Here is a 19,705-nt window from a genome sequence, read left to right as displayed (position 1 = left end):
TATTAAGTGCTTTTAGCAAAATTGAGATATATCTTTTAAACTGCTGAGTGCTTTATATTTGAAAACAGCTGCTGAACAGGGCTCAAAATCTCCTTTCCTCCACATTTTATGATCTTGACAATGCTGATAATGGAGATTCTCTGTACTACCACTGACATCTTAATGGGTCCAGTAACAAGACGGCTATTGGAGGAAGTATATGGGGCTGACTTTCATATCTATAATGATATGGTAATGTGAGCCATTACAATGTCAGTGGTAGTTTATTGACATTACGGTTGATGATTATGAGGGTATTACAATACTCTCACAAGCACAATAATTCTGTTTCTTGAAATAAAATGGAATATCATCCAGGAAAGCGGCAAAAATCTTGCATTTTTAAATATCACCTAGGACAATTAAGCCAATCACAGCACACAGGATTCACCAATATTTCATATCACGGAGCACTTCATCATGGATCTTTCTGCTATTACACATTCATTACGATATGAAAGTCACAAACAGCTAAGTGCTGACAAACTTTTATTGCTGTCCAACATTATGATCTTTCCAGTGCCCTTCCAAAATCTGGCTTCCAATACTATTCCAAACTCTTCCATTTGTTTTAGTGTAGAAAAAAAAAAGCCTGATGAATACAAATAATTTGGCCATTAACAATGGCAAACAATGATCAGGAGGTGGAGTTCTGCCTATAAATTCCTTGCGTAGAGTCCTCTGCTTAGCTAAAGTAAATGTCATCTGGACTTATGAGAAAATCCAGTGGCATCTTGTGCTGTATTCCGATTTGGCATGTATGAAAATGGTTCAGTCACACAAATAACCGAGCTAATTCACAACCCTTTTTAACTTCATGGAGTCAACTTTAAGCATTAATTGTGTCTGTGTATTCTGTGCTGTCAAATTGGAACCAACTTATAGCAACCCTAATAGGTCTTTCAAGGTAAGTGAGATAGGTAAGGAGTGGTTTCATCAGTGCACTCCCCCAGTGAGTTTCCATGGCTGAACTGAGATTCCAACCCTGTCCTCCAGAGTCCTAGTCCATACCCACTGCACCACACTGGGAATCATGCACTAACTGAAATTAGTTTAATACTGTTGATAAAATTGCATCCTTTGGGGTAGTTCATGGTCTGAGCAAAGCAGAGCTTCATCTCAAAATTCTGGGCAGAGATGCCCACACCCACCCCCAGTTTGGGCCATGCACTGAACGAACCAGAACGAAAATTTCAGAGTGAGAAGTTCAAAAAGTGAGCTATGTGCCATCAAGTCATTCTGATGTATGGCAACCCCAGCAGAGTTTTCAGGTGCTGTGAGAAGTATGGTGTTTACCATTCTCTGTATCCACTCAATTTGCAAAAGGGATTTGAACCCAGATCGCCCCAGTTGTAGCTGAACACTCTATCCACGACACCCTGGCTATTGTGTAGGATTGCAGAGATTATAACATTAAAATTACCTACAACTAACTACTCAAACAACTGTGCTTGTCGACAGAACTGCTGTATAGCTTTGTGGCTTAAGTATCTTGTCTGTGGAGCCAGAGGCTGAGATTTCAGTTCCCCCTTGTGCTTACTTAATGGGCTAAACTCAGTGATCCATAGGGTCCCTTCCAACTCTGTAGTTCTAAGATTACTATTATACTAAAAAGGTAATTTGAATTCAGTAAAGCTTCCTTCCAGGTAAACATACATATATAAGAATGCAACTTCCAAGGCCATGATCCACCAGTGAATTTGAGAACAAGTGCCAGTTACTTCCCTACTGCATCTTTCCGTAGCTCTCTATTATTGGATCAGCTCCTTTCCTTACCACGACAGTCCAATGGAACTCTCTTGGTAAAGCAGATTTTAAGAGAAAGAAACATGAAGTATGCACATGCAGCTGCGTACATATCTGTGCATCTGTGCCAAAACACACACATTTTGGTACCCTATATTTTCTATCAAAATTACCTTCAAGAGATATCATATCCTTTAAAAATACGATGGCAAGTTGTAATGCTCAAAGACAATATGTCAGAGATGGTGAAGAAATACTTACAGAAGGAATTAATTTGAGATATCGGCTTCTTACTGTAATGACTCAGTTACTGGACTATTTTTAAGTGAAGGGTCTTGATTTTCTGCCCCCTCCCCCCAGTCACTTCAGAGGCGCAAATACTGCCAGAAAAGAAGATAGGCTATTCCTAAGGGCTCCTCCTCCCAGTTTACATGCACAGTCATGACAGAATATTGTTGTTTCAGGCTTTGGAAGTCTAAGCATGGCAGAGCCTCTCGTAACACCTCATGGATCAGGCATTATACAGAGAGTCAGCCCTATCTGTATAATGCCAGCAGCAGATCCACTGTATCAGTTGCTGCCAAGAGCAGTGAACCCAATTCCTTGCCCAGTTTCCACTGTTCTATGAATCTTCCCATTCACTGGGCACAGTGGCTTAGCTGATACTGGATCCTCTGAAAGGAAAGCTGCCAGTGCAAAGGACGTAGCAAGGGAAGAAGAAGAAGCCACCACCACTAGCAACCAGATTAGGCAGCTGGTTCAAGTGATAGAGAAGCAGCAGCAGTTCTGGTACCACCTCCAGTTCTCCACACTCCAAGGTGACCTTCTCACCCTGGCTAATGTTTGGATTGGCTCTACTGCCAAAGTAAACACCCATGTAAGGAGATGATCCCTGGTAAGAGTCACACCAAACGTCTCCTTGTCTTCACATTTACAACTTGCTTCTTCATTCTGGCTGAGGTAGCAGTGGTAGATTAACCTGTTCTCAGAATCTTCTGCCTGGTAAGCATGTAGATATGACCAGTGAGGTGTGGTCCACAAACTGTAGTGGTCAGAAAGTCAGAACCAGCATCGCTAAAAGTCAACAATGGATGTATTAAACCTAAACTTCATATTATTATTTTTTCAGAAAGGGAGATGTGGTCCCCAAACTGTAGTGGTCTATCTGTATTGTGCTCAGAATCATCATTGAAATGAGTCTGATTTTTTTTTTTTGCAGAGATTAAAATTCTATTAGTCTTCAAAGTGCCACATTAAAAAAAAATACAGTAACTACCCTCCAAAATTTTATTCTAACACATTAAATTACAGAGCCCCATTTAAAGATCATTCATTTCTTCTTTGTAAATTCTAGTGTTGCTACAAAGTCATCAATAGATCGTGGAAAAGTCTATAGGTTAGAGACAAATTGGTAGGTTTCAGCAGAAGTAGGGAATCTTTGGGTCTCCAGATGGTATGGACTACCATGCCCACAATCTGTTACTATTGGTCATGCTGGGTTGGTCTAATGGGACTTATAGATCAAAATGTCTGGTGGATGAAAGGCTGTTCACCCTTCAGTTACAGCCAGTCCCAATTTCCTTTTCCCAGCTAGCTTTTCCTTACCTCCCTCCCCCCCTTTTAATGTTTTCAATGAGGTAACTGTGTCCATCTTTTTCAGCACATACAGTAATATTAAAAGCAAAATTATTGTGATAGTTTAGAGACTGATAGACTTATTCCAGTATGTGTGAAGGCATCCTTCGGTCTCGAGACACTATGGTAATGTTCTCTGAATAGAGGTCTTGGAACAGCATCTAGTGTGGCTGAGAAGGCCAATTTGAGAGTGACAATCCCTTCTACATGAGGACAAATCTGTCCCCTGTCCAGTTCCCTGATGTTGCTGTTTTTGGAAGTGGATTAGATGGGATTTGTGCCACCCTTCCTTGGCCCCTGGATTCCATTTCCCCCCTAGGTCTACAAGGTACTTCTTACCATAATAAAAGGCCTGTAGCAAGCTGGAAAATATTATATAGAACTTTTATCTCATGACCTGACAAAACACAAGAGTTTTCCAAATGCAATATTTGGAGTTTACTGTGTGAGACAAATTCCAAGATAACTAATATTTATTTATATCCAGAGTTGCACACCATAAATTCAGGATGCTTCATGTTGATCTTCACCCGAATAGCAATGTAAAAATTGCTTGTTCCCTTTAATTTTGCTAAATCCATAGCTTATAAGATTAACTGGGGGGAACAAGTTAAAACACATTTTTTCCCATTTCATTAGCAATGTTAACCTTGAAACCAGTCATTAACATGGTTTGTAAAACCACAAAGAGCTCTAGGAAATTCATCTGATAGACAGAAAGAATACATTCATTAGAAATTATTGATAGAATCTTCATGTAGTAAGCTAGCCATTTTTGCGAGGGGTGGGGGGGACATTTTTTCCCTGCGAGGAACATTCCCCCCACCCATGAAAACAGTAGAATTCTCACATAAATGCAACTGTAGTCTCTAAGTATGTGAAGAGGGAGTCATTTGCTATGTTCCATAGATGTGTACCAGACTTGGAGAAAGTGTTCCAACAACACGGAGCAGAGGCATTTGTGCATGTCTGAATCAGCTACAGAGTGGTCCAGGAAGCCCCCAGGGTTGATTCACGTTTCCCTACATGTCACTAAAGTTTGCTGTAGTGCTGCAGGGAGGGTTACATTGTTGAAGGTAATGCACCTTGGTACCATTTGTAAGCCAGAGATAAAAGAAACTAAGACTGTAACAAAAGAAGGATGTGTGAAGGTAAGAGATTGAACTGCAAAGGCCTAAACCTCCTGTGAAAACTCCAGTAGCTAAAAGGGGTGGAGACTTGTAACTTGAGACTCACTGTCAAGTCGCACTTAAGTCATACCAGCGACTCGACTTGGACTCGACTTGGGGTTTTTCCCCAGTGACTCATGACTTATGACTTGGAACCATTTTTCCCAAGTCACTTGTCAAGTCCCCCCACCATCCCCCACCAAGCTTACCAGCTCTTGCTGCTCCCCAGTACTGTCCTCAGAAGCAAGTAGCAGGCTTGATTTCCCTTTTCCTTAGACTCCTGAGCATGCGTAGAACCTGCAGGCCTTGCTCTTGGAAAGGAACCTGAGCCTACAGCTTGTTTCTGAGAACAGTGGTGTGTGGTAGCGGCAGATAGCCATGGGGGTGAGGCAGCAGGGAGTTGGGTGGTGGTGGCAGGTAGGCATTGGGGGTGGCAGTGGCATGAGCAGGTAGGCAGCAGGGGCCAGGAGCCAGACCCACTGTTTCTGAGCATGCACAGAGGCAAGAGCTTGCTCTGGAAAGGGAAGCCAGGTGCCGGAACATGTCCCCTCCCGGCCTCTGCCCGAGACATGGGTCTCAGACTTGAGGCCTGGGACTTGGGACTTGGTATCAAAGACTCAGACTTGGACTTGGGTCCAAAGACTTGCCAACAACCCTGTTAGCTAAACCCTGGGCCCAGCTCAGACCAAGCTCACTGGATGCTATCATTTCTAAACCACCTAACAGCTGTTTTGCAACCAGGCACAGGAAGGGAAGGGTGCTACCGTTTGACTCCTTTCCAGAATTTCTTCCTTCCCCTCCACTTCTTTTCTTTTAAATAGGCACATTGAGATTCAATAAACTTAGGTTTGAGTTTGTGTGAATGTGGGATGTGTGTCTGATTCTCTTGTGCAGACTTCGGGTAGGTCAAAATAACACTAGAGACTATCCTTGTCCTTCCCTCCTGTTCCTCCCTCCTGTTTTTTTTTCAATTATGAATTGCTGCTAATATTTTTTATTTGTATTTTTCTTGTTGTGGGTGCTTGTGTACATTCCAGAGTGGGTGCCTGGGCAGCAGTTTTACTTGGGCTAAGTAGTGAGTCCACTTGGACAAGCCAGGCTACTATGTGGGGACACCTAAGAGGCATTTCCTCCTCAGATTGTCTCCCATCTTCTTTACTTGCCTTTTACTGTTTGGTGCAGTGCAAACATGTCAGAAGATGAGGACTCTTCTGCCTGAAAGGTACAGATTCTCCAGGGCATGGAAACAGACTCTTCTGTATCACTGGTTTCTGCCTCACTGGTTTCTGTGTCACCTTTTCTGTGCCACTGGTTCCTTAGCACCGGCAGCTTTCCTTTCAGCTAAGCCACTGTACCCAGTGAATGGGAAGATTCGTAGAAGAGTGGAAACTGGGCAAGGAATTGGGTTCACTGTTCCTGGGGTTGTGGAGGTAGGGTGAAGGGAGGCAAAGAAGAAAAGAAGCCAGAAGGAGTTGTGTCTTCACACTCAAGGTCCCACTACAGTCCTCAAATTGATGGATCTACAGTACATACTGCTCCCACAGCTCTGGAAAATACAGATGCCTGCCTCGGCCAAAGAACAAATCAGTTCAGCCCACCTCCAGATCACTTCGGTGCCGGTGGGTCAGTCCTCCTGACCTGTATTGTTAATATATGGATACCAATTAGATTAGACCATAATTGCACACCCTGCCAACATAACCTGCAATGGGTTTGATGGAATTAATTTCCACTTCTAGAGTGTGTGGTTCCTCTTTGCTGTGTAAGCACACCTTGAAAAATTCATACCATCTGTGCTGTCGGATTGAATATAGGGGATGGTTGAATACTTTTTAAAAGAAGCCTAGTGAAAGTTAGTAGGGAAAAGGAAGGACAGCAGGGAGGAGTGCTTACATCTCCCTTTCCCATGCCTAAGGTCCTGATCCGAGTCACATTTACGTACTTGTAAGGAGAAAAGAAAGACAAGATTTAATTAAGGGCTATGTATTGAATGCATTATGTAATTTAGCCCTAAAATCCTATTCTAATCTGGAAATGGCTCCATTTCTTTGAGAGTCATTGCGTCAGTCATATGTTGGATATAAGCCCCAGTGATTCCCTGCCAGTTGACACAATCAAATGGACATGCATCAGGGAGAAGAGCCCTACTGCTTGGCAGAATAAGGCAGCTCCCCCAAATGGCAGAGGCTGGGCGGTGGATGCAATCGGTGCCATGCAATCTGTATTGCACTTCCTAGGCTTGTTTGCTACCTTGAGGTATGCTAAAGGATGCTGCCCTATTGCTAGTACTGAAGTAAGATTGGCTTCTGCATTTAGAATCAAGGGGGAGTGGGCCTGCTTTGTCTTCAAGCATCAAAATCTCTTGGACCAGCCCTGCTAGGGAGCCATGGATATCTGCAGCTTCTTGGCACACCACTACATGCTCAGTGCCTATAGCCATTAGAACAACCATATACGGATGCCAAATTCGTGATGACCCATAAATAATTATAGAAACAACAACTGGTTGCAAATGAAGCCTTAAGATTAAATGCATACACCTAAATCCAGCTGCTACTCCTAACTGCAGCAGATCCACTGTATCAATTGCTGAAGAGTAACTCAATACTTCTGTAAATCCCATTGATTTAATGGGGCTATTCTTGTTAGGATTGGCAATTGAATTCAGACCATAAGATTTCTGGGTTCAGTTCCCTTCAGGCCAGAGCTCCATTGGGAACATCAACTTGTGGTCTTTGCTTTTTGGTGGATGTAAGTGAAGGTCAGCTTACCTGCTCAATCTGGGTGTTGGGAGTTTGATTCCTTGCTGTGCCTTCTTGACAGACCCTGGACTTGATGATCCATTGCGTCCCTTCCAACTCTGCAGTTTTTTATTTATCAGACAGGCCCTTCAGAGAGATGCCCATTCATTTCTGGTTAGTACTAAGCAATAAAAACATACTTGAAATAGCTGGTACTGGATTACTTTCCCCTGAGAATATATATTCAAGATAATATATTGGCCTGACACCTAAAATTGCTCTTTCCCTCCTTTCTGTGCAAACAATTTGAATAAGGTGTCTACTAGGAAAACAGTTTACTCATTTAGAAACCAGATAAATGATGGAACAGCACCTCTAATAGAATTAGAATATTACGGGTGACATATTCTTTTGTAAGGATAGTGCCCTTTCCCTCCCCGTCCCCCCCCCCCCGTTACTGCAGAGAACCAAATTGAGTCCTAAAAAATTAGCATCATTCTCTGAGAAGGAGCTTTATTGATGTACTTGTTAATAGTTTGTTTGCATGAATAATTCATCATCTACATGCTATTCCTATTTTAAAAGTACTGCAACGCATATATTAGACAGAGATTGACCTCCACTATGGTTAACATCAGAATTTATTGTTCCAGGAAGCTCCAAATATATTGACTCAGAGACAAAGCCTTGAGGTTCAATTAAGTTTGATACTGTATTCGCTGAAGGAACCGAATTTCTGTTCTTCCATCCTTTAGGGTAGGACATCATTGTTATTTTGTAGCTTCTGCTTTCTTTCACACTCTTAATACAACGGAAATTGGTCTGCTACCCGCTTTATGTCACTTTCTCATTCCCGTTAGTGTACTTCTGCCCCTATAAGTTTGAAAAATGATTATTAATTGACCCCCTTCATATCAGTCTTAAAAAAACAGATGAGAGTTTTAAATTATTTCTCTTTATGAAGTCTTCATTTTGTTTCACCGTTGCTATCTCTCCGACATTAGTAACCCTGCAGCTTTAAATAATGGCTTACAGTAAAACATATGATTAAAAGAGTATCTTTTCCCCTTCTTCAATCTTATCTCACTTCTTTTCCTGTAAGGTCAAGGGGAAGTTCAGCAGGAAGATTTCTGAGGTAGTCTGGATGCTGTGCTCTTTGTCCTCAAGCTGTTCCTGCATAGATATGAAAGGTCCCCCCCCCGCTCCCAGGAATGTCTTTTTTGTGTCTCTCCCCCCACCCAGTTTTCATGTGCTATGTGTTTTGCCACTGAGCAACAATTAGCAATGTGACTCCTGCGTGTACTGCTGTTTTCAATTTCTGCTTCACGAGCGTATGCTTGCTTTCAGCCCCAAAGCTGAACAACCCCATTTTTTGCTCCTGAAACTCTTGTAGCTGCTGGAAAGAGAAAAAGCAAAGAACTGACAGCAGGCGTCCATGCTGCTGTGTGTGAACAAATGTATCTGAGACCTGAGATGCTATTCATAGGAGATGGAAATCCCCCACTCTACTTAGAGGCTAACATGTGGAAGTCACATTGATGGTGAACAATGAGATTATCAAACTGTGAAAAAGACAGACTGATCTGGAAGTGGGAAATGAAAATAATTTGAACAGTTGTGAAAGCCATAGAAGGTTGCTTGCTTCAAACACACAGAAACAGAAGTAGGCTTCCTAAATATATGTACAGTATGGAGAAAATGCTTTCCTATGTAGCTAATACTATTTTTATTCAAAGACTTTAGAATCGGAAGCTGTTGGTTGAGCAGCTAAAGAAAAGAATGAATGACAGATATGTGTATGCAAATACATCTATTGTGTTATGGGACTGGTGTTGGACAAGTGCACAGCAAATATCCTGTCACTAGAAGAGGGAATTCCTTAAGTGCAGATTGGGTGTGATTCTCATGGCAAGAGCTGTTCTTACCTCCTATAATTTGCAAATTAGCTTGCTTTGCTTTGAGACAGGATGTGAGCACAACGCTCCATTGTCAGTCTGTTTTCTCATGGTGGAAGACTCAGCCACTTCTCCTGAACAGTGATCTAATTTCAGCTCTCATTATGGGTTCTCTGTAACATACATTGTTTGGCTTTATGCTTTAATTTCATTGGGGATGAGGACTAATTCAATGTATACCATTTCACAACCAGAGGAGTTTAATGCTTAAAATACAGGATGGCTACTGGGAAGATTCCAAGTCCCCATTGGGTCCTGGTTGCTCAATGTCTCTTAGCCAACCCACCTCACATGGTCTTTGTACAAGTAAGGAAAAAATAGGGAGAGACTGAAGCTCATTGTTCATACACCAGCTTGAGTGGAAATGTACATGAATAATTTCTACATTTGCATTATAAAATATGGTGATCCCTCTTAAACATTTGAAAAGTTGGCATATTACCATGGGTTTCATAATGCTGAAAGTTTTCACCAAAGCTTTAATTCCTCAGCCTTTTCTTCACACAAGTTGTCTCTAACCTTAGAGAAAATAACTATAATAAAATAACACATAGAACTTGGAGGGGGGGCAGGATTCCAGAAATGCCATTTCAGTTTTCCCCTACTTGGCCAGTTTTCCACCCCCTATCTCCCATAAGACTGTTCCATGGAGCACATTCATTCTTGTTGAGCCATTCTAGGTTTCTCTCATGTGTATATTTTTATAAACATATTGTTAATTATTAGGTTTATATTCTGCTTCTGCAGCTCAACACCAGTGGGTTTCAAAGATGTTAACAAGAACATGAACAAGACAAAAGTGAGAGGGCCAGGCTGACTTCCAGTGGCAAGGAGGTCTATAGGCTCCTCACCAAACATGCCTGTGAGGGTGGTGGGACTAAGAAAGAGCTGGACAGATTAGAATGGAAGAATAAAGTCTTTCATATAGCCTAAACCGAAGTCGTAAGGCCTTTATAGTCAATAATAAGGATTTTGAGCTGTGCCCAAAGGCAGATATTATTATTATTATTATTATTATTATTATTATTATTATTATTATTATTATTATTATTATTATTATTATTATTATTATTATTATTATTATTATTAGTATTAGTATTAGTATTAGTATTAGTATTAGTATTAGTATTAGTATTATTATTATTATTATTATTATTATTATTATTATTATTATTATTATTATTATTATTATTATTATTATTATTATTATTTGAAAACACCAGGCACAGTCAAAATTCTAAAAACATTGACTGGTATTATATAACAGATACAAGTTTTAACCAAAGTATCTGTTAAATACCGGTGCATAATATGTATGCTGTTCCTAATATTGCCATTTTTGGTAGCTCTGATGCTGTTTTTTCTGAGATCTGCTACTGCTTATAGTACAGTGTGAAATTTCTTGATATTGTTCTTGATATTGTTCCCAAAGCCCCAATAACTACGGGGACCACTGAAATATATTTCTTCCTGAGGTGAGATGTTTCAATTGCCATGTCTCTGTACTTTATTTTCAACTCTGGCATCCCCTGGAATTGCAATGTCATTGATCCACACTTTTTTTGTTCTATTACTACTATATCTGGTGTGTTATGTTCAGGGTGTCTGTCCATTTGGATCTGGAAATCCTACAAGATCTTGAGTTCTTCATTTTTTGACACATCTAGCTGATGTTCCCACAGGTTTTTGGAGGCTGGCAAGTTATTTTGCATAATGACCAGTGCACTTTTATTATTATTATTATTATTATTATTATTATTATTATTATTATTATTATTATTATTATTATTATTATTATTATTATTATTATTATTATCATCATCATCATCATCATCATCATCATCATCATCATCATCATCATCATCATCATCATCATCATCAACAACAACAACAACAACAACAACAACAACAACAACAACGGCGTCTGTCACCACTTTGAGATCAGACTTCTCCAGGAGTAGATCCCTTAGAGAGTCATCTGCATAAGATGTTTGCTTGCTTGGGCATTTTCCAAGATTACTTAAATCTGTATCCAAACCAATGATAACAAAATAAATAAACAACAATTTTCTGTCCTTTTATGACAGCCAACATCATCTGCTTGAGTTGATCCCCTCACTCTGTTTCTGCTTAATGATAAGGCCACCTATGTGGATGCTGATTGACTTGCTCATTACTGTAATCACCAGGGCTACCTGCAACATAGCCTTGTATGATGCTGGTTATGGTCTATTATCCTCCCTTCTGATGATCACAGGCAATGACAGGAATTCCACTATACCATGGGTGGGTAATCTCAAATCCTCGGATTCTTGCCCCAGCCCTCACTGTGGGCAGCACAAGGCCCCAAATGGACTGCCCCCACTCACACACAGAGGGAGTACCTTGGTTTGGTTAGTTTGCGGAGGAGGGTCTTGGGAGACTTTTTATTTACCCTTAAGGAAAATGCTTCATAAGCAGATTTGAGCTTCATTTGGCCCTCAATTGGGGGGGGGGTCTGGGGAGCTTAGGGATGGCCTTTGGGGCTGCAGAAATGTTTGTTGGACCACTTGTGGCCAGAGCCGATCACTCTACGGTGATGGCCAACTAGTGATCTCTTTACTGACTACATAGTAGTAATGGATATGCTGAGGAGCAATCCTATTGGGTCATCTTCCACAAGGCATTGTTCATGCAAGCAGCTCACTTGTGTATGCTCTGAATAAAAAGTTTTTAAAAGTGTCAGACAAGTGAAATAAACCAAACATATTTCACAATTTCCCAGCTATTTCCTAGTAGGATGTGAGAATGATTTATGGATGGGATTTGTAACCGTTACATCCTTGAAAAATGCAATGAATAATCCCAGTAATTACTCTGTTGTGTATATCTTTTGTCTTTTTTAATGTTGCCTCTGACAGAATGGCATCTCTACTAATGTTTAGAGTAGGGGTATTCATTAATTACCACACAGAGTGTGCTTTGTATGTTTCTGCTAAATGTCAACAACAAAGGTGTTTAGGCAGAAATGTTGTAATGTTGTTGAATCATCAACTCACAGTTTTTACTTTGCTTGATCAACCACCTAATTTCAATGCTTTCTGTCCCTGCAGATACATTCATCAAAGGACCATTGACTGCTCTAATGGTCCCAATGCAAACTATGGTATTATTTTATAATTTTTGAAAACAAATTTATTATTTATAATAATAAATTATCTATTATATATAATTATTTATTATAATAAATTATTTTTGGTGATGTGGAGAAGTCTAGAAGATTATGTTAATACTCATATTTGTGGCTGGGTTTAGCAAATTGCACTACTTTAAGGGGCAAAGGAAATACTAAGTTCACTAAAACCCAGAATGGGACCATTTCAGGACTGATTTCATGAGTTTTGTTCCTTATTTTTCTAGTTTGTATGTCATCTCCATACAGACAAAAGATATCAAGATGTACTTTTAGGGTTTCCAACAAGCACAAACTGATTATCATTCTGTGGTACAGCAGAAAAGTTCAATGGGAAGTGGATTCCTGAAACCTAGTATGGTAGGGATGAAATGGACAAGGAAGTCACTCTGACCTCCAGCTGAGCCACAATACCATGTTCAAAGTGGAATAAATAAAACATGAAGTGGGAGGCAATGCCACGAGGAAGGAAGGCATCTGTACAGAATATGCTCTAATGGAATGCTGCATTGGATAGCATTTTCGTGTCATTTGACCAACACAAATGTCCTCATTAAGAATTACAGGGAGCAAGGGCATTTCTACAGTGCACTAAAGTAAGCCAAGAGAAGTACTATTCTATGCAGTAGGTATATGTGAAACGAATTAGCAGTTGCGCCCAAAGAATGGGAAGATGAACCTAAAAACGAACAAAATGATCACCCAATGAGAATTTAGGTAAACGAAACATTGGGTTGGCAGAGAGTGAAGTTGTGTGGCCTGAAAAAGAAAAAATGCAGTACTGAGTCCTTTGAAAATTAACATATAGATCAGGGATGAGGAATCTTGGTTTTCTCCCCTGTCTCTCACCTTCTTCCGATGATATCTCCAGTCAGTGATTGTAAATAATGAGGTAACAGGCTATTCAAAGTTTGGGATGATGTTGAATTCAACCCTGTTTTGCAGTCTGAGTTGGTATTGCCTCCAACTGAGCTCAGAGCATTGAAATGTTAGCATTAACTCTAATACATGAGCATTAAATCATTAATGCACTTTAATTTGTTGCCATTAATATGTTGAGGGAAATTAGCTTGTTAATAGTTAAGTAGAAACCATCTGAAATTACTAAAATGGCCAGCTGCAATTTGTAAGCTACCTCCCTAAATAAGAAGTTAAAATAATGCGAAATGCTAATCAGCACTCAAAAATAATAAATAAATAAATAAATAAATAAATAAATAAATAAATAAATAAATAAATAAATAAATAAATAAATAAATAACACCACTGAGATTTGATGATTAAATTAACAAAATTTAAATAAGTTTTAATGAATTCAGGGAAACAAATTAAATTTTAACAGATTCATGGCAATCTCCAAATGAATTTGATACTACCTCTCAACATTATTTTGGACAACTGAGAAAAGCCATGTGTTCCTTCTTCTGATATCTGCTGGTTTCCTCAAACTGTGATAGGCTCTGTTTTGGAAGTTGGTTGTAGGCCCCTCTCAATCGGGCAGATGACAGCAATGTGAATTCACCAAATATATACTTTCAAGGATAACAAATGGGAATACCTTGGACAACAGTTATGATGTAATGTTGCAATGTGTCAGCCATGCTATTATGTCCCTCAAACTGGAAGATGGCCTATGGAGATAGCACAAGCTAATGGGCAGGTGAAGGTATTAGCTCTTGCTCATTAGTTTCCTTGTCCATGTGAGGCAATTGAACACCTTTACTCTTAGCTGAAGTGCCCAAGACTATTAGTGAGTCTCATTCAAGGTATTGCTTGGTCTCTAGATATTTGTTGTAGGCTCTGTGAGAGAAGTAGCTAACACATGAATCTCTATATGAGACTACAGGGACAATGTTGGCTTCTGGAAAATTACAGTACCTGCATGTTGAGCCTCATTACAGTGCAGGATGCCATAATCAATTCTCGGTGTCTAGGTTATATAATTGATACGTCTGAGCAGAACATGCTCAGACTGCTTTTAAGCATATGGTTTAATTGCTTCTATCAGGTACTTAGCTTGTGGTATATAATAAATTTCCCCAATTTGATGACACGGCAGAAGAAGGCAATAGCCCCAACCCATTCTTTTCAGTTGTTTATCTGGCCATAGATATATAGGTACATCTCCCTTTGGATCTTTTGTCAGATGGTTCATAGTGATTATGACTGTTCACATGAAATACCCATTGCTAATACAATGCTGTGTTATTCTAATAATAAACACAATATCACTAATACTGGTAAGTCAGAGATTAAGAAAAATGCAGATCTCCTGCTATTATGGTTTTCCCCAAGCGAATATGTCTTTCAAAACTCTAGGCCTGGGCAATCAGACTTGCAAGCGTTTACCTCTCAATGACTGTCAACAAAACAAAAGCAAGCTAATTTGCAAAAGGGAAGTTCACGCGTAGATAAATAGCTGACTTTTACCTCTTAAGGGAGAGCTGCTTCTAATTTGAGGCAGAGATAGAAGGGTGCAAACCTGCCCCCCCCCAAAAAAAACACAACCCAAGAACAAACAGGGATGAAAATTTTGCATAACTTTCAAGGAGTGGAGAAGAAAGATAGGAAAGGAACAAAGTCAGAACACAGATATAACACCACAGGAAAACATTCACACTCTGGGCAGCCTCATAACTAAGGAAGGATGGCTTTGAAAGGGCCAGTTAACACCCCAAACATGTTTTCATTGGTTCTACATCATCCCTTCCTCTTTAGTTGTGTTGCAGACTAAGCATGCGTGCATTAGTAAAGAGCAACATTAACTCGTGGATTCAGCCCTTTGAAACTCAAAATGATTACCCAAGCAAAGGAAGCACCTCCATATTTCTTCCTAAGAAAACATGAAAGCTTGTGCTTATGAGAGAAATGCCTTGGGATATGAACAATGACAGAAGTCCTAATTCTACCTAACAAAGTTGGAGATGTCAGTAGCCACGGCTGCTCTTTCCATCTCTAGAGTTCATTGACAAGATGTCTCCTCCTTGGAGAGTGAAGAGAGGGGTGTGTGAGGGAAGGAAGTAACATCGTCCACCGTAAGAATACTAATCTAAGGTTGAAGGGAGATCAGCACACATCAGAGCAGGTAAAGAACAATCTAGGAAACCTGAGGAGGTCCTCTCCTTTTTCCGTACAAAGACACAACACTTTTTGAGTATAAGCTGAGTTCCAACCACTGACTAGCAACAATAGTAGGGAGGGATACAAACAGAGGGACATTGAATCATGGGATCTTGGGCGATTTCACCAGCACAAACTTAATATATCATTGAAACGTAAGCCTTGATTCCCTATGTAGGTCTGATTGCATCACAAAGAGATGTCTGTTAGAGTTAAAACATTGTAAGAGCAGGACATTCATTTTTCTTTGGAATTCTGTTTCTAGCCTGAGATCCTACACACTATACCAACTACAATGCAGATAGCACGTCTCAAGTCCCTTAAAAGGCAGAAGACATTTGTTTTTTCGAGGCTGAAGTTTCTTCAATTCCACATATTGCAAATTACCTTGCCTTTATTTTATGACTGACCATTAGGAGAGAAACATGGTCTTCATTCAAAGTTCCACAGAACTGTCAGCTTAGAAGACACTCCTCTCCAAAGGATAATGTTTTATAGCAGTCAGATGTTATGTACAATTTGGCCCCAAGAGGACCTTTTGCTGCACTGCAAGGGTATAGCTGTGCAAGCAGATGGCCTGAATTCGACAACTCCAGCAGAGGGAGCTGTTCCTGCTCACCACTCCACATTAAGTGGAATAATTTATTATCATCAGTGATAAATGTCGTTGTTTTCATCCTTTGACACATAGATGTGCCTCGTGATGCCTCTCTTGAAAAACATCCTGAGGGTAACGATCAAATCGATAGCAGTGTAACATAACATGAATCACACTTTACAGGGGGAAAAAGAATAAAAAGTAGCCTCAGGTCTGTCTGTCAAATAAAGTTTTTAAAAAACCTTAACAGACTCTTGCAGTTTTCATCTTGTAAAATCTATACTAGTGAACCTATGACAAAGTTGGGATTTTTAAAAATATCTGTTCCTTCTGCTTTAGGAATTCTTTTAACACCAACACAGGGGACTTTTCTTATAAATAAGCTATTAGAACTACTGCTTCTGTGTTTGTAATAGAAATGTTCACTGATCCTTGACTGCAGAGATATCATCACACTTGAAATAAATTTCACCCGTATCCACTCATTGTGCAGCCAGGAGCTGCAACTGATACACACAAAGAAGATCTGATTGCAAGCAGCTTGCGCATCCACTGCAATGGAAAGGACTTCTCTCTGCACCAGCATTGGCTAATTGCTTTGACGAATCCCTGTGGCAAGTAGGCTTCAATGTACCTAGGCAGTACCTTTTAAAAAAGCATCTGCCATCTTTGAAACAGAAAATTAAGCCAAAGTTCTGCACTTCAACTGGGAAAGAACCTCTGAATCCAGGCAGCTTGTGGAGAAGGATGGGGCAGGTGCCTCGATCCAAAACTGAGGGACACCCTCCTTTTCCATCATGACATTATGCCTGAATCCTTTGACATCTCAGAAGTCTGATGTAAATAATGCAGGAAATTCTACTGCCCAGAGATGGCCCAAAACTTCTCTGCATACGTCAAGGTACGTAACATCAAAACCCAGGCCAGTTCTTTGAGGGTAACTTAGACAGAAAATCAAATAACTCTCACCATCACTTTATCATGTAATCATTTGGTGCCCTTTGATATGTCAAATCTGCTGCTTTAGGTAGCTGTGTCCTTCTGCCCAGTGGTTGGGATGGCCTTGCCTTGGTCCTAATTCAACTGGCTAAAGATGCCTCCTCTGAAAATGCCTGTCCACTGTAAATATGGGCCGCCTCCTGAATCTCTGTATGGAAAGTGCAAAGGTTCTCACCCATAAAAGCAGAACCTGGAAATATTACTTTTTTTAATGCTGTGTTTCTTGACTTGTGGTGTTCTAGTGATTGTTGTCACTCAAAAATACACCTTTTCCCAAGTTCTGTGTAGACGTTCAGCTGAGATCACTTCAAGATTGTCCAAAATCAAATAACCGGTTTTAAATAGTTTTGAAAGCCTAGAGAAAATGCTCTCGCTCTCTCTCTCCCTCTCCCTCTCCCTCCCTCCCTCTCTCTCTCTCTCTCTCTCTCTCTCTCTGTGTGTGTGTGTGTGTGTGTGTGTGTGTGTGTGTGTGTGTGTGAGAGAGAGAGAGAGAGAGAGAGCAGACCCTTCTTGTCTCTAGTGGGACCCAATATCATATGATGAGGTTACTTCTTCTTGACTCTAGTGGGCCACAAATGAAGCATGAGACAATAGACCTCATTATATTATCCAGCACTGCTTTGATATTCTTTCCTCTTACAACTGTTCCCAAGAGATGATTTCTGAAATCAAGCATCAAGAAACACAAAATCCCTCAGATAGATGGAGGCACAAGAGCATGATTTTAACCTTGAAGCGAACAGACTGACTAACAGGCCACCAGAGTTGTTTTACATAGCACTGTCATTAGGAAATCTCTTGAACAAAAGGCCCCTGGGAAATGATGTGAGCTGAGCCAGTCCACAGTAGCTGCTATTCACAAGTGGTTTTTTAGGGAGAGATGCAAATAAAGATGACTGCAGTAATGAGTCTTACGCCACTCCTAGGAATAATGCCACAAACAAATATAGAGGTCAGCATATGGAGATTCAAAAGAAATGCTCCCTCTAGTATCACAGAAAACGGAGCAAGAGTCTTAAGAAATGAAGGCATGCAGACAAACATGGTTAAACGTATTAATTAATCCCCCTGCTTAACAATAAAATATGCATTCTTGTTTGAAGATCAGCATTAAAGTTTATACTGAAAATTAAAGATATATGTATAATTAGGTGAAAGGACGCTGCTTACCCATCATTATGTATTAAGGACACGCAAAATGATCATGGACCAAAAGCAGGTTCCCTATGAAGAAAAATTATGGTGTGTGGCTGTAAAAAAGATGACTAAGACATGATGGAGGTATATAAAACATGTCATGGTGTGGAGAAAGAAAATTGGGAGCATTTTTTTCTTCATCTCCTACAGCCTGGGGACATCCACTGAAGCTAAGTGGGAGGTGAGTCAGGACATAAAAGGATTCTGGACAGCCAGGATTCAGGAGACTTTTATTTATTTATTTATTTATTTATTTATTTATTTATTTATTTATTTATTTATTTATTTATTTATTTATTTATACATACATACATACATACATACATACATACATACATACCCTGCCCATCTAGACTGAAGTCTACTCTGGGCAGCTAACAACACTAAGAATAATAAAATAAAATAAATCAACAACATTAATACAATTGAAGATGGCAAAATAAATTAGGTATTGACAGGAGGGAAGGCCTGCCTTAAGAGCCAGGTCTTGAGTTGGCTCTTAAAAACACCCAGCGAGGGAGCCAGACAGATGTCTATGGGCAGACTGTTCCAGAGGCGAGGGGCCACTGCCGAGTGAAGGCCCGGTTTCTTGTCCTTTCTCTCCGGGCCTCCCTCGGTCTTAGGCCCCTCAGCCACCCCTCCTGGCTAGAATGAGTGATTCAGTAGATATAGGTGGGAGAAGGCATTGTGCTAGATATTGAGGACCTAAACCGTTTAGGGCTTTACATGTCATCATTAATACTTTGAAATCAATGCAGAAACAAACAGGCAGTCAGTGCAAAGCAGCCAGAGTGGGGGAGATATACTGATGTTTTCAAACCCCGGTGAGAAGTCTGGTTGCTGCATTCTTCACCATTTGAAGTTTCCGCATCAATCTCAAAGGTAGCCTCATGCAGAGGGCATTACAGTGGTCTAATCTCGAGACTACAAATGCATGGACCAGAGTGGTGAGTGTCCCAACATCAAGATAGGGATGCAGCTGGCCAATCCGTCAAAGGTGGAAGCAGGCCGTGCGGACCACTGATGTTACCTGAGTTTCCATGGTAAATGCCAGATCCAGGTGAACCCCAAGCTGTAAACCTCACTCTTCATGGTGAGAGTCAGCCCCCCAAAGGAGAGGGAGTTTCCCAAACCACTGATGGCGGGGCCATCCACCCTCAGGACCTCCATCAGTCTGTTCACCTGTATCCATTGCAATATGGCCTTCAGGCAGCGCTGAAGGGACGAAACGGCATTCACTGACTTGGGTTCAAATCCATATACATACTTGAAAACTCTCTCAGGAATGGCAATGGTAAAATGACTCCTTAAATACCTCACATTACTTGGAAGTC

This window comes from Pogona vitticeps, chromosome 5, assembly GCF_051106095.1.
Source record: "Pogona vitticeps strain Pit_001003342236 chromosome 5, PviZW2.1, whole genome shotgun sequence".
Taxonomy (NCBI): Eukaryota; Metazoa; Chordata; class Lepidosauria; order Squamata; family Agamidae; genus Pogona; species Pogona vitticeps.
The sequence above is the reverse complement of the archived record's forward strand: the minus strand, read 5'-3'. Positions refer to the sequence as shown.